We start from the raw sequence: 14,858 nt of genomic DNA on the forward strand, positions 1-14,858 counted from the left end.
CTTGCCTGTTTCTTCACTGTATTTTTTGGAGTTTTTCCAATTCATGTAAATGTTCTGGAAATCTGTAAACATTCAGAGTTTTAATTTTTCCTGCCATCTGTTCATTGTATCTACACTCTGATGTTTACTTTGTTGTGAAGAAGTATCTTAGTTGGATATACTCAAATGTCTCTGTTTTTATTTTTGTGACTATTGCTATTGGAATCTTACCCAAAAGCTATTGTGTGTTGACAATATTTAGAGTTTCCCTATGTTTACTTGGGTTTGGGTCTTATGATTACATTTTAATTCACTGTGAGTTCACTTTCACATAGTGTAAGAGATGTTGGAGTCTCTTTTCAGGCTTCTACATATGGATAATCAAGTTCCTCTGCACCACTTGTGAAAGAGATTCTTCTTTCTCCAGTTCATTTTAGTTCCTTTGTTAAATATGAGTTGCTGGTAGAAATTTGGGTTTATTTCTATGCTACCAAGTCTTTTCCATTGAACTATGTGTCTGTTATTATATCAGTGCTAACACTTCTTCTTCTTTTTTTTTTTTTTGCAGTATATTTATTTGAAAGGCAGAGTTACAGAGAGGTAGAGGCAGAGAGAGAGGTCTTCCATCCACTGGTTTACTCCCCAAATGGCCACAATGGCCGGAGCTCTGTTGATCTGAATCCAAGTGTCAGGAGCTTCTTCCAGGTCTCTATGCAGGTGCAGGGGCCCAAAGACTTTGGCCATTTTCTACTTTTTTCTCAGGCTATACCAGAGAGGGGTATAAGAAGTGGAGCAGCTGGGAAACATACTGGCACCCATATGAGATGCCGGCACTGCAGACGGTGACTTTACCTGCTTTGTCATAGTGCTGACCCCTGTAATATGTCTTAAAATATGGTGTGATGTCTCCAGCTTTTTTTTGCTTTATAATATTGCTTTAGATGTTAAGCATCTCTCATGTTTCTATGTGAATTTTAGCATCATTTTTTCTAGCTCTGAGAACATCGTTGGTATGTTGATTGGGATTACATTGAATTTTCAAATTGCTTTTGGTAGTATGGATATTTTGGTATTATTCTTCCCATTCACAAACATAAGTTTTCTGTGAGACTTTCAAAAAGCCTTGACAAAAATTGGACTTTATTACACAAAAATTCATCACTTTTTGGGATCATTTAAATCCATAATTTTGCACTAATATTTGATAAATAATTAAAGACTTTGAGCATTTTAGTAGGAGAAATTAAAATATTTATCAATTTATTCAAATATTGTTTAGATGTGATATTCAAATATTGTTTAGAGCCATTGTCTATATTCCCTCTAAATTACGATCTTTTTGCTTTTTGCCTGTTAAACTTGTCCCTTGATTCAAGAACCCTTTTTAATGTAATGTAAACTGAAAATGTCATTTCATAAGCTAAAAAAAATGACAAAGAAGGAAAAAGAAGGGAGGGAGGTTGAGTATATAATTATGTTCTCCGAATTTTTTCTATAAAACATATTGAATCATTTAAAAGCTAATTAAAATTAAACTCAAAATTGGACCATTATGACCAATATTTAAAACAAGTGATTAAAAACTGTAGATGTCTTCAATTTTGATTATCATTCTTCTTTAGAATATCTGAAAGAAATCCGGCTTCTCACTTTAAAATATACCAGTGTGTTAGAATTCAGTATTAAATGACTTTGTTTAAAAGTTTTATTTAATCTATTGCTTTAAGTAGTAATACTATGGCCAGTGTAAAACAAAATCCTTATCATTTTTCATAAAACAGAAAGGGCCTTTAAAACATCATCACTAAAAATATTAAGAGACCTAAAATATAACATTCTTAAAACCCAAGTGATACCATTCAAAATTTTCAAATATGCAGGGATAGTTCATGTCAAGTAACTAAATAATTGTTAAGTGTATATATGGAATAGCTTCTATAAATTCTTTTGGCAAGGGCTGGCACTGTGCCATAGTGGGTGAGGCTGCCACCTGCAGTGCTGGTATTCCATAGGGGCATCAGTTCAAGACCTGGCTGCTCCACTTCCTATCCAGCTCTCTGCTATGGCCTGGGAAACACTATAAAATGGTGCAAGTCCTTGGGCCCCTGCACCTGCATAGGAGACCAGGAAGAGGCTCCTGGCTCCTGCCTTCCAGTCAGCACAGCTCCAGCCATGGAGGCCAACTGTGGAGTGAACCAGTGAATGGAAGACCACTCTCTCTGCCTGTCCTTCTCTCTCTGTGTAATTCTGACTTTCAAATAATATAAATAAATCTTTAAAAATTCTTTTGGCAAATAGATGAAGCTACTTGTTATACATTTCAAATAAATAGCAAACATACTAGAAAAATATATTGAATAAAATTTAAGCAACTCATAGCTATACACAGAAATTTCTCACCATAACAACATAGCAACCACTAAATTTCCAAATTCAATTTTCCACAACTTAGAATCTTTAACTCCAGAAGGAGTACAAAATTGACAGAACAGTGGCCTATGTATCAGGATACCTAATGCTAATACAGAATTATCCCTGCCACAACTTACCTATGTGACCTTGAACAATTCACTTTACTTCTCTGGGCTTGGCATTTAGCATCCTCATGTGATAAAGGAGGCTTGGATAAGATCAGTTGTACTCTATCTTGAGACTTCAATGATCTCTCAGTTTCCAAACAGGCACCTTAAGGGAAAGTAAACCTTTAGATCAAAGCTTACATTTTTAAATATAAATATATTTTAAACTGTTTCTACAACTAGTACAAAACAACACATTCAAATGTGTACCATGCCACTTTTCAATATTTGGGAATAATTAATGCATCATTTTAGAGCATTGTCTTGAGGCCAGTGCTGTGGTGTAGCTAGTAAAGCCACTGCATGCAGTGGGGGCATCCCATATGGAGGCCGGTTCAAGTCCAGGCTGCTCCACTTTCCATTCAGCTGTCTGCTATAGCCTGGGAGAGCAGTAGGAAGTTGGCCCAAGTCCTTGGGCCCCTGAATCTGCATGGGAGACCCTGAAGAGGTCCTGGCTCCTGGTTTCAGATTGGCATATCTCTGACCTTTTAGGCCATCTGGGGAGTGAACCAGCAGATGGAGGACCTCTCTCTCTCTCTCTCTTCCTCTTGTTCACTATCTGTGTAACTCTGACTTCCAAATAAATAAATAAATAAATCTTTTAAAAAATCAAAAGAATATTGTCTGGCACACAGTGAACCACTAAGTACAAGATATTATTAGTAATATTAGATTGAAATATTGAAATAAACTAGGCAATAAGCCTTAAGATGCAAATTAATACCAAGAAATATAATCTGTGTTCAACAAGGTAGTCTCTTTTCACTACTAACTTTATACTAAATAAGATATTTTGATATTTTGTTAAGAGTAAATTTATCGGGGGCCAGCGCCGTGGCTCACTTGGTTAATTCTCCACCTGTGGTGCTGGTATCCCTTATGGGCAAAGTGTTCTAGTCCTGGTTGCTCCTCTTTTAGTCCAGCTTTCTGCTATGGCCCGGGAAGGCAGTAGAGGATGGCCCAAGTGCTTGGGCCCTGCACCCGGATGGGAGACCAGGAGAAAGCACCTGACTCCTGGCTTTGGATGGGCACAGCTCCAACTGTGGCAGCCATCTGGGGACTGAACCAATGGAAGGAAGACCTTTCTGATTTCTCACTGTATATAACTCTACCTGTCAAATAAAAAAAATTATTAGTTTTTCATAAAAACTGCAGTATTGAAAAAGTTCTAAAATCCCTCTAATTCTAAATGTCTGTGACTGCTAACTCATTAGCACATATTGCATTCTTTACATCTGGGTAATCATGACAATTCACTTTTAAATGATTAACAGATCTGCTGTTATATATAAATACATGCTTTTCCGAAAATCATACAATAAGCAGGCTACATACTTTACTTCAAGTAGAACTGCCATATCCAGTCCTACAATTGTAAATAAGACAGTTTCAATTGTTCAGCATTATCAATTATAAATTCCAATCGTGTAGCAATACTCATAAGAATTTAGGGGGCCGATGCTGTGGAGTAGCAAGTAGAGCTGTGGCTTGCAGTGCTGACATTCCAATTGGGTGCCAGTTCAAGTCCTGGCTACTCAAATTACTATCCATCTTTTTAGGCAAGTAAGACTTACTATCCAGCAGTAGAGGATGGCCCAGGCCCTTGGGCTCCTGCACCTGCATAGGAGACCCAAAAGAAGCTGCTGGCTCCTGGCTTTGGATTGGCAGAGCTCCAGCCATTGTGGCCAAATGGGGAGTGAACCAGCGGTTGGAAGACTGCTCTCTCTCTCTCTCTCTCCTTCTCTGTGTAACTCTGATTTTCAAGTAAAATAAATGAATCTTTTTTTAAAAAGGATGAAATAAAAAGGAAGATGAAGATTACAAAATTGTTTAATTTTTTTAATAAATATAAATTTCCAAAGTACAGCTTTTGGATTACAGTGGCTTCCCCTCCCCCAAAACATCCCTCCCACCCATAATCCTCCTATTTCCTGCTTCCTCTCCCATCCCAGAAGATTACAAAATTGTATGAAGGACATTTGTACAGTAAACAAATATACTGATTTCCAATGCAATATTTGAATACTTGAAGCAGGAAGGCTAAGTACTTCTTTGCCAAAATAACATGTTTTCTCCAGTGTAAAACCCATTTGCCATCCCAATACACAAAGGGATTTGGGGCAAGAAGGAAAAAAGAAGTCCACACATGCAGAAATTTTAAGCAAAACAAAATAGAGAATGTATTTAGTTTCATGTAAATCACATGAGAATTAATAGTATTCTACCAATTTGCAACAAATATTTTTAACTTTAATGAATGAATGAACTTTCAGTTACATAGCAGGAAACTTCTACCCTCTCCCATAAAACTGAAAGAGAAACTTTTTAAAAGTAAAAACTGATGAAAGAATTCTGCAATACATGTTAATGTTAAGTAGCCCAGCAGAGTTTATTTAGAAATACAAACACACACACAGAAAATAAATACATTAAAATCTTACTGAATAGTCCAGTAATAGTTCAGGATCCAATATGTGTGCAAAAGATTCTGGATTTCCCAGTCACTTTGTATAGGAAATGATGTGCTTTCCTATGTAGCATGTAACTTTAGATTCCTGAACACCTCCACTTTGCTTCTTACCCTGAGTCCCAGCAAATACAGGAACACAGCTGTTGAGTCATTCATTTTCTGGATTTGGGAATATCAAAGAATTAATGAGTATAGAAAGTTGTACAGCAAAGACCAAGAATATCCAAGGGAGGTCAGGAAAATCAATTGAACAAGTCAAAATACTATGAATGTATACTGAATGCTCTGTTTTTAATATGTCTTACTTACCTAAAAAGACATGAGGGCTATTGCTCTCTCTCTTAATACAACTAAGGAGAAGATATCACCAATGCTCAAGAAAAATGAATACACAGCAGAGCTAATACAAAATCCCAAAATTCCAAAATAGAAAAACTGGATATGCACTCCTTACACACACCCTGAAGTGGCAATGAAGAAGAACAAATCTAAAATTAGAAAAAAATCTTTTTTTAAAGATTTATTTATTTATTTGAAAGTCGGAGTTGCACAGAGAGAGGCAGAGAAGAGAGAGGGGTCTTCCATCCACTGGTTCTCTCCCCAGTTGGCTGCAATGGCCAGAGTTGTGCCAATCCAAAGCCAGGAGCAAGGAGCTTCTTCCAGGTCTCCCACATGGGTGCAGGGGCCCAGGACTTGGGCCATCTTCTACTGCTTTCCCAGGCTATAGCAGAGATCTGGATCCATATGAGCTGCCAGCACTGCAAGTGGTGGCTCTACCCACTATGCCACACCACTGGCCCCGAAAATTCTTGTCAAATTAAGAACATTTAACCTTTGTTTTAGAGTGCATTATTAAAATATCTAAACTGGGGGAATACATAATTTCTTTCTTTAGAAATCAGAAGAGAAAAAGAACACTTCAAGCCTACTGTGACACCACACAGAAGGAATGGAGAATCATGATCCCAATTAGCCTAGGGACAGAATAAAAGGGAGGGAAATAGGAACAACAGAATTAAGATGAATAAGCTTTGACAGCTGAGGGAATCTGAATGTAAAGAAAAGGCATGCAGTTAACTGAAACAATAGAGATAATTCTGAGAGGAAAAAACATTGTTAAGTCATATTAATGGGGCCAGAGCTGTGACTTAGTAAAGTAAAAAAAAAATCTAAAATTTGTTTTTAAATTATATAATTAAAAAAGATAAAAAAGATGTTCAATCTTAAGTCTCTACAGCATAAGATATACATCAATTTTCCCAGGTTCTATTTGCATTTATTAACAAAGTTTCATGGGTGTAATCACTAAAGTGGCTCCAATAAGTCTTTTTATAAAAATTATTTTTTATTTTGACAGGCAGAGTGGACAGTGAGAGAGACAGAGAGAAAGGTCTTCCTTTTTCTGTTGGTTTACCCCCTAGTGACCGCTGCCGCCAGTGTGCTGCGGCTGGCACATGGCACTGATCCAAAGCCAGGAGCCAAGTGCTTCCTCCTGGTCTCCCATGCAGGTACGGGGCCCAAGCACTTTGGCCATCCTCCATTGCACTCCTGGGCCATAGCAGAGAGCTGGACTGGAAGTGGAGCAACTGGGACAGAATCTGGCTCTCCCAGCAGGACTAGAACTTGGTGTGCCTGCACCGCAGGTGGAGGATTAGCTTATTGAGCCATGGAGCCTGCCTCCAATAAGTCTTAACCTGGGATGCAACTAAATTTAACAAGGATACTCAATAGGAATTTTAGAAGAATTCCAAAATATGTATCAGAATAAAAATAAATACTTTACTTGGTACATCTCATTTTAACTATACTATTGTCTAAATTTCCAAATGTCAGATGTACTAAAAAAAATCCCCAAAGCAGCAGAGTTGGTCCGACATGATGAGGAATAAAATAAAGAAAATGAGAATTCGCAGATCCCAGATTAAAATAACCAAGAAGGCCCAATAAAAGAAAACTCAATGTCTTCATACACTAACATTTATTACCTCAGATTTATTTAACAAAAAGGTGATTATTCCAGCTACATCCTATTAGGTAGCCCAATTTTACCTGCTAAATCCATTTAAAAAAAGCACCTCATGATATATTACTAAAATCATATTGCTATATGCCATCCACCATGTCCACTGTACCTTATACCTAATGTTAACAGATCTGATGAAAATCAGTAGATAAATGATGTGTCTTAACCACGTGTGGGAAATGTCTTTTGTTCAACGTTTTTCCAAAAACCCCTCAGTCTCAGTTTGCCTTCACCTTGAAAAGACACTTCTGAGGTTTACTAATCAGTCCAGCTTCTTCGGGCCTCCCTCCAATGAAAGGGGCTAAAATCCATCAAAATAAACTCTAGGCACTGTCCTTGTGCTCCCAGTGACTTTTTCACTCTAGGGGCTCACAAACCTTCTAAATTCTTTAGATCACCTGTGATGTCCATTAGTTCTCAAAGACTATGATGCAAGTAATTTCCCCTCTTGGAACCTTGTTATTAACTGTGCTGTATGAGAAATGAAGTCTCCTACACACCTTGTGCTTATGATTCTCCAAACCATGTTGCCTGCTAGGACTTTGGCCATGAATATAGGACAGCAATACCTGAACATGATTACTGAGATCTCCTTAATAAAGGATAGACTGGGGCCAGCACTGTGGTGCAGTGGTGTAATCCTTTACCTGCAATGCTGGCACCCCATATGAGCACCAGTTCTAGTCCCCATTTCTCCTTTTCCCATCCAGCTCTCTGCAATAGCCTGGGAAAGCAGTAGAAGCTGTTCCAAGTGCTTTGGTCCCTGCCAAAATATGGGAGACCTGGAAGCTCCTAGCTCAGATTGGCCCAGCTGCAGACATTGCAGTCATTAGGGGAGTAAATGAGCATATGGAAGACCTTTCTGTGTCTCTTCTTCTCACTCTCTGTAAGTAAACCTGTCAACTACATAAATAAATTCCTTATATATATATTTACATTTATTTATATATTTATGTATATAAATGTATTCATATATAAAATATATTATAATTTATCATACAATATATTATATAATATATAATTATAAACAGATAATATTATATAATTTATTATATGTATTTTATATATATATATATATATATATTATTGAGATGACTTCAATAGCCAGAGTGTGGCCAGGTTGAAACCAGGAGCTTTTCCTCTGATGTGTGTCCCAGGAACCCAGGTACTTGGAGCATCTTTCACTGCTTTTTCAATCCATTGGTAAGGAGCTGGATCAGAAATAATTATTTATATATAAATAACAAATTCATATATAATATATACAATTATATATTTATAATAATTATATGCAATTCTATATTATGTATAGAAATATATAGTATAATATATAATATATATTATAATATATAAATATATATATGATGGACCAAAATATGGTATTCTCCATTTGGCAGAAGGGACAGGCTCCAATATCTACTGTCTATGTCAGTATGTCAGCATAATGCAGGAGGTAACCCCTCTACCAAATAAGAAAAGCTATTTCAGTTCAGCTGGACATCATTCTGCTGACTGTTGACCTTATTACTGTTAGTCTGGATGCTTTCATTGGTTGCAATCCAGAGACCCAATTTTCCCATAGATATAAACATCAGCAAACATGAAAATTTGGTAAGAAAAGCTTAAACTGAGAGTTATGATTAATAACTATTTTTTTTAATTTTTATTTAATGCATATAAATTTCCAAAGTACGACTTATGGATTACAATGGCTTCCCCCCCATACCGTCCCTCCCACCCACAACCCTCCCCTTTCCCACTCCCTCTCCCCTTCCATTCACATCAAGATTCATTTTTGATTATCTTAATATACAGAAGATCAGCTTAGTATACATCAAGTATGGATTTCAACAGTTTGCTCCCACACAGAAACATAAAGTGAAAAATAATAGATGATTTTTTTTTAAATGATGATGAAATCAGAGCAGACCTATTGTCATGTTTAATCCCAGTGAGAGTCAAGTTGGGAATTGATAATTTCTTTTTTTTTTTTTAACAGAGGATCAGTTTAGTATGCATTAAGTAAGGATTTCAACAGTTTGCACCCCCATAGAAACACAAAGTGAAATATATTGTTTGAGTACTCGTTATAGCATTAAATCTCAATGTACAGCACATTAAGGATAGAGATCCTACATGAGGAGTAAGTGCACAGTGACTCCTGTTGTTGACTTTACCAATTGACACTCCTGTCTATGGCATCAGTAATCTCCCTATGCTCCAGTCATGAGTTTCCAAGGCTATGGAAGCCCTCTGAGTTCTCCGACTCTTATCTTGTTTAGACAAGGTCGTAGATAACCCTACGGTTCGACCCAGCCATCCCACTCCTTGGAATTTACCCAAAGGAATTTAAATTGGCAAACAAAAAAGAGGTCTGCACCCTAATGTTTATTGCAGCACAATTCACAATCGCTAAGACCTGGAACCAACCTAAATGCCCATCAACGATAGACTGGATAAAGAAATTATGGGATATGTACTCTTTAGAATACTATACCGCAGTAAGAAACAACGAAATCCAGTCATTTGCAACAAAATGGAGGAATCTGGAACACATCATGCTGAGTGAAATAAGCCAGTCCCAAAGGGACAAATACCATATGTTCTCCCTGATCAGTGACGACTGACTGAACACCAAGAGGGAAACCTGTTGGAGTGAGGTGGACACTATGGGAAACGGTGGCTTGATCAGCATAGCCCTGACTGTTAATGAACAACTTAATACATTATCCCTCTTAGTAGTTTTTTTTATCTGTTCTACTTAATATGACTGGTTTAGATCTGTAATTGATGCACAGTTATTCTTAAGTGTTGAAAATTAACTGAAATGTGATCCCTGTTGAACATGGTGGTGGGAATGGGAGAGGGAAGAGATGTATAATTTGGAACATGCTCAGGCTGACTTGCCCCAAGTGGTGGAGTTGGAAGCATACCAGGGGATTCCAATTCAATCCCATTGAGGTGGCATGTACCAATGCCATCTCACTGTTCCAGGTGATCAGTTTCAGTTCACAGTTGGTCATGGTGGAGGGACTGGGAGTCAAAGGGAGCACATAGACAATTCTAGTACCTGCTAACGCTAACCGATGGAGTAAATAAAGGGGAGAGTGATCCAACATGGGAAGTGAGATACTCAGCAGACTCATAGAATGGCAGATGTCCTAAATAGCACTCTGGCCTCAGAATCAGCCCTAAAGGCATTTGGAGCTGGCTGAAAAGCTCATGAGAGTATTTCAGGCATGGAAAGCCAAGACACTCTGGCAAAAGATCTCTGCGAGTGAGATCCCAGTGGAAAGAACAGGTCATCAAAGAAGGAGGTACCTTTCTCTGAAGGGAGGAGAGAACCTCCACTTTGACTATGACCTTGTCTAAACAAGATTAATAACTATTTTAACAAAATTTCTCAGAACCCATCTAATCCAAACCTTGGACAATTGGAAGACATTGTACTTGGCCCACCCATAATCAAAATGGATTCTAAATCCTTCAACTGCAAGGAGAGTATCATATACATTAATGCTCCAAACGGATCCAGTTCTCTGCTAATGTGTCTGGAAAAGCAGCACAGGGTGACTCAAATATTGGGGCTCCTGCACCCTTGTGAGAGACCTGGAAGAAGCCCCTGGCTCCTGATATCAGTCTGGCCTAGCCGCAGTCATTGCAGCCATTTGAGGAGTGAACAAACCAGGAGGAAGATCAATCTCTCCCATTCTCTCCATCTAGTGCTGCCTTTCAAATTCATAAAAGGATCTTTAAGAAAATAGATCACTTCAATAAATTTGCCATTGCTCAGTCATGATGACTTTTACTACCTTCAGTTCTTTTTCAAAAGATTTATTTATTGGAAAGGCAGATAGAGGAGCTGGTGGTTGTGGTGCAGTGGACAAAGCTGCTATCTGTTACATTGGCATCCTGTATGTGCACCAGTTTAAGTACCAGCTATTCCATTTCTGATCCAGCTCCTTACCAATGGACTGAAAAAGCAGGGAAAGATGGCCCAAGTGCCTGGGATGCTGCCACGCACATTGCAGGAAAAGCTCCTTGCTGCCATGCACATCGGAGGGAAAGCTCCTGGCTTCAACCTGGCCACACTCTGGCTATTAAAGTCATCTCAAAAATGAATTAGGTGGTGGAAGATTTCTGTCTCTCCCTCTCTCTGTAACTCTTTCAAGTAAGTAATTAAATATTTTAACATGATAAAAAAGGCAGAGACACACAGAGACAAAGAGAGAAGGAAAGAGAAGCAGAGAGATCTCCCATCTGCTGGTTCACTTTCTATATGGCTACCACTGTGCAAGACCAGGTTCTCAAGTCCCCATTGAGGTTACAGTTCTCCAATTTGACGACAGGAATGAAAGAATTTGAGCTATTATACATTGCTTCCCAGGGATATTAACATGAAGCTGATTAGGAAGTGTAGTACCCAAAACTCAGATTAGCACTGCAATATAGGATGTGGGCATCTGTTGTGACTGCTAACAAATTGGAAATCCTAGAGGAAAAATCAACAGATTCCTGGACATACACAATATACCAAAATTGAGTCATGAAGACACATAGAAAAGCTAAACAAATCAGAAACCAAGACAGAGATTGGATGAGTAATAAAGACCCTCCCAACAAGCAAAAGTCCAGGATCAGACAGCCTCACTATTGAATTCTACAGGACTTTTAAAGAACTAATGCTTCTCAAACTATTCAACACAATTGAAAGAGAGACAATCCTCTCAAACTCCTTCTATTAATCCTGCATCACCTTAATTCTTCAACTAGAAAAAGATACAGTGGAGAGAGAGTACTATAGAAAAATATCCCTGATGGGGGCCAGTGCCATAGCACACTGGGTTGATCCTCCACCCGTGGAGACGGCATCCCATATGGGTGCCAGTTCTGGTCCCGGTTGCTGCTATTCCAGTCCAGCTTTCTGCACTGGACTGGGAGGGCAGTGGAGGATGGCCCAAGTGCCTGGGTCCCTGCACCCGCATGGGTGACCAGGGAGATGCTCCTGACTCTGGCTTCCGATTGGACCAGCACTACCTGTTGGGCCATATGGAGCATAAACAAGCAGATAAAATACTTCTGTCTCTCTGCCTCTGCCTCTCCATCTCTGTAACTCAATCTTTCAAATAAATAATTCTTTTGAAAAGGTCAACAAACAATAAAGGCTGGTGGAGAGGGAGAGAAAAAGGTACCCTAACCCACTGTTGGTGGGAATGAAGCTAGTGCAACCATTATGGAAGGCAGTATCAAAGTTCCTCAGAAATCTGAAAACAAACATACCATGTGATCCTGCCATCTGACTACTGGGAATTTATCCGCATGAAATGAAATAGAATATGCACAGGCATGAGTTATCTGTACCCTCATGTTTATTACAGCTCAATTCACAATAGCTAACATGGAATCAACCCAGATGTCCATCAACTGGTGACTGGAACAAAAATATGAGCTATATATACAGTGTAAAATACTATTCAACCATAATTGAGAATGAAATCCCATCTTCTGTAACTAAATGGATGAACTGGAAACAAGTATGCTTCATGAAAGAAGCCAGTCCCCAAAAGACAAATACCATATGTTTTCTCTGACTGGTGGTAATTAATATATAGACAACAAAAAGCAGCATATGAGTTAAATTGACATTTTGAGATTTGAGTATTGTTCATAGCACTTTTCTGTACTCTTTGATAGAGTACACAACATATACTCATTGATATTTCTGCTACTACTTGCTGAATTCTTTATTTTGTAGAGGGTTAAAGCTTGTGATTCTAAAATAAAATCAAAGCATGCAGCTGTCAAAATTAAAAGAAAATAAAACAAGAAGGAGGGAGTTGGAAATATGAGAACAAGGGAAGATAGGATAGGATGTTATCAGTTTGCTCTTCAATCTGTATATATAAATTACATGAAATTTGTTCACTTAATATGCATTTAAAAATATAAACTTAACACTGGAAGAAAAAGACCTGAGATCAGTGTTTTCTGGATTACCACTAATAAAATTTAGTCTTCATTTATGTCTGACCATATTTAATTTCTTATTTATTTATTTTATAAGAAAATTAACATCACCATTCCTAACAAGTCCATCCTGCTTCATGCATATCTATCAGTTCCCACTATGCTAATAATTTCTCATGAACTTAAATCCATATCATCTTAAAAAGATGCAATGTGGGGCTGGCGCTGTGGCATAGCAGATAAAGTTGTTGCCTGCAGTGTTGGCAAGCCATATGGGTGCCAGTTCAAGTCGCGGCTGCTCCACTTCTGAACCAGCTCTCTGCTATGTCCTGGGAAAGCATTAGAAGGTGGCCCAAGTCCTTGGGGCCTTGCACACATGTGAAAGACCCTGAAGAAGCTCCTGGCTTCAGATTGACACAGACCAGTCATTGCGGCCAACTGGGAGTAAACCAGCCGATGGAAGACCTCTCTGTCTCTGTCTGTCTGTCTCTCTCTCTCTACCTCTTCTCTATTTGTGCAACTCTTTCAAATAAATAAATTAATATTTAAGAAAAAAGCCTGATTCATGTTATTATTTATGTGTTTTAGAGGCTTTGCAGATGTTGATTACATGTGCCATGAAAACCCATTAAAATGCAAATCCTATAAGAGGCAACTCCATGTGCACTAAACTGGTAAAATCCAGTGCATGTGTTGAGAAAAACACACTAGCAATACATTTCAAAAAGCTGTGAAATATTATAAGTGGCTGTCAAAAGCTAAAAATCTGACAATGACTCATTATGTCATTTATTTATATATAATGCTGAGAAAATCAGAAGTATTTGTTAAAACTTCTGCTAAAATGCACTAGATTTATAATTTTTAAATGCATCTTTCCTAGATGTAATGCAGTCCTGTACTACTTTAGAGTATCAGAAATTTAAAATGTTGGACTGGTGCTGTGGTGGAGCAGGTTAACACCCTGGTCTGAAGCGCCAGCATCCCATATGGGGGCCGGTTCAATACTCAGCTGCTCCACTTCTGATCCTGCTCTCTGCTATGGCCTGGCAAAGTAGTAGAAGATGGCCCAAGTCTTTGGGCCCCTGTACCCATCTGGGAGACCGGGAACTAGCTCCTGGCTCCTGTGCTGATCTGAAGCCAGGTGCCAGAAGCCAGGAGTCAGCAGCTTCCTCCAGGTCATCTTTTAGCAACTATAAATACTGAATATCATACATATAGACATAAATATAGGTAACTGAAGATTTTGTTGTCATTCTTTCTAATTCTCTTTTTAATGTCTGCTAATAGGCCATCTTATGGATTATTATATTGATGTTACCCATACACAACCATCAGGCATTTCCACTGTTGAATGTGTTTATGAGTACAGGTAGATTTGTGTGTACATGAATGCACATTTGATGGAGATAGCACTGACAGTAATACTGTGAGAAATCCTAACGCTGATTCCAAACTTTCTGTCCTCCGCAGAGATGGCTGTCATTGAAGTAGACCACAGGGCCCCTTTTGCTGTTATGGACTGAAATGTGCCTCCCTAAAACTCTAACACGGAAGTGCTAACCAGCAACATGACTCTACCTGAAGAAAGTGCTTTTAAGCAGATCAAATGGTAGATGTGTCTGTCACATCGGAGAAAGGCTTCTGGAAAAATCGAGCCTATTTAAGCACCTTGATCTGATATTTTCAAGCTCTACAACTCTGAGAAGTAAAATTCCATGATTTAAATCATATTCTCTGTGGTATTTTCTTAGCAAATTAATATATCCTCATTTCTGCCAGCATTTTTTTTTTTTATTTTTTGACAGGCAGAGTGGACAGTGAGAGAGAGAGACAGAGA

The sequence above is a fragment of the Oryctolagus cuniculus genome, unplaced genomic scaffold (assembly GCF_964237555.1).
Source record: "Oryctolagus cuniculus unplaced genomic scaffold, mOryCun1.1 SCAFFOLD_42, whole genome shotgun sequence".
Classification (NCBI taxonomy): domain Eukaryota; kingdom Metazoa; phylum Chordata; class Mammalia; order Lagomorpha; family Leporidae; genus Oryctolagus; species Oryctolagus cuniculus.